We start from the raw sequence: 1,701 nt of genomic DNA, 5'->3' as shown, positions 1-1,701 counted from the left end.
CTGCTCCCTCTTCGCCTGGCCTGGACTCTTTCTCGATGGTCACAGGCTGCAGGGATGGCCCAGGGCAGGAAAAGTACCTGCTGCTCTTGGTGGGTGGTGGCGGAGTGGGCAAATTTGCGCTCACCATCCAGTTTATCCAGTCCTACTTTGTAACTGACTATGACCCTACAATTGAAGATTCTTACACAAAACAATGTGTAATAGATGAGAGAGCAGCAATGCAGGACATCCTAGATACAGCTGGCCAAGAAGAATTTGGAGCTATGCGGGAGCAATACATGAGGACAGGAGACGGCTTTCTGCTCATGTTTTCAGTCACTGATAGAGGAAGTTTTGAAGAGGAAGTTTTGAAGAAATGTATTAGTTTCAAAGGTAGATTCTTAGAATGAAAGATCATGATGAATTCCCTATAATTCTTGTTGGTAACAAAGTTGATTTGGACCATCAAAGACAGGTGACACAAGAGGAAGGGCAGCAACTAGCAAGACAGCTTTACGTAACGTACATGGAAACATCAGCAAAAATATGACTAAATGTAGACCAAGCATTTCATGAACTTGTCAGAGTTATAAGGAAATTTCAAGAAGAAGAAGGCCCTCCTATCCCAGAGCCAACAAGGAAGGAAAAGGGCAAGAAAGGATGCCATTGTTTTATCTTCTAAGAATCCTCTAAGCCAAGCTATCAACTGCCAGATCAATGGATTCTTTCACCTGTGTTTCAATGTCTCCCTTGGTGTCTTGTCTAGCCTTATATGTGCATGTTGTATAAATGGTCACCACAATAGCCTTAGTCTGAGTGAAACCGGCTGACCCAGTCCTAGAAGGCAATTTGGTCATCTCAGGGCAGATGTCAACCACTAAGGCTTCTTTTAATATCCTACTTTCTCCCCTTGAAGAAGCTTGCACCTTGTGGAGTTTTATTCACAATGGAATCAAAACAGTCTTAGAATAAGGTATTGAAGTCAAGCTTAAAAGTTGATGTATGAGTATTTCCCCCCACTTGTGATGTTAATCAAACTCGAGGGAGTCCTGTAATCAAAATATAGAGTATTTTTTTAAATGGTGGATTTGGAGGTTTACATGTTGATTAGGTTAAACTTCAAAATTCAGCTTGCCTTACAGGAAGCCAATACACTGAATTTCATTGTCAGTAAAGTTTTATGTTTCAGCTCTTGTTTATGCTGCAGCTTTTTTTAGTGGTCAGCCGTCTACTGTATTTATTTTATGGTTCCAGTAAAAGCTACAGGATTATTACTGCAACTATGTGGCCAAATAGCCTGGACTCATTCTGGACTTGGGCATTTCAGTTAGAAGATTTTTACATCATGGGTTTGGAATAAAAATTATTTGTCTTCCTTTTGTATTCCCAGGTAAGTGATTTGAGAAAATTGAACCTGTAGCTGTTTTTTGTTTTCATGTAATGTAAAAAGATGAATTTGCTCTTTTCATTGTCAGATGATTAAATGTTTTTGCTATATACTTTTATACATTATTTTCTTATCAAACTAGTTAACAAGTATTTTTATATGTTTGTAAGCAAATATGCTTTCATGGCATAACTTGTGTATATGTAAAGATGAGTATTTAATTCTCACAGTTCACATTTAACTGACAAAAAATTAATTCAGGATTTGCAGAACTGTGGGTAGAATCTCCTGTTCTGTTCGGGTTGGATCCAGCATTGGCCAATCTTGTGGCTGCC

General features: G+C 38.8%; 1 pseudogene; it reads left to right on the top strand.

The window, feature by feature from the left end:
- The first annotated feature begins 35 nt into the window (after nucleotides 1–35).
- On the top strand, nucleotides 36–661 carry LOC107124991 (annotated as a pseudogene).
- Nucleotides 662–1,701: the final 1,040 nt, after the last annotated feature.

Source organism: Gekko japonicus, unplaced genomic scaffold (assembly GCF_001447785.1).
Source record: "Gekko japonicus isolate JY-2015 unplaced genomic scaffold, Gekko_japonicus_V1.1 scaffold20365, whole genome shotgun sequence".
Classification (NCBI taxonomy): domain Eukaryota; kingdom Metazoa; phylum Chordata; class Lepidosauria; order Squamata; family Gekkonidae; genus Gekko; species Gekko japonicus.
Note: the sequence above shows the minus strand (reverse complement) of the source record. Positions and strands in the feature narration are given on the sequence as shown.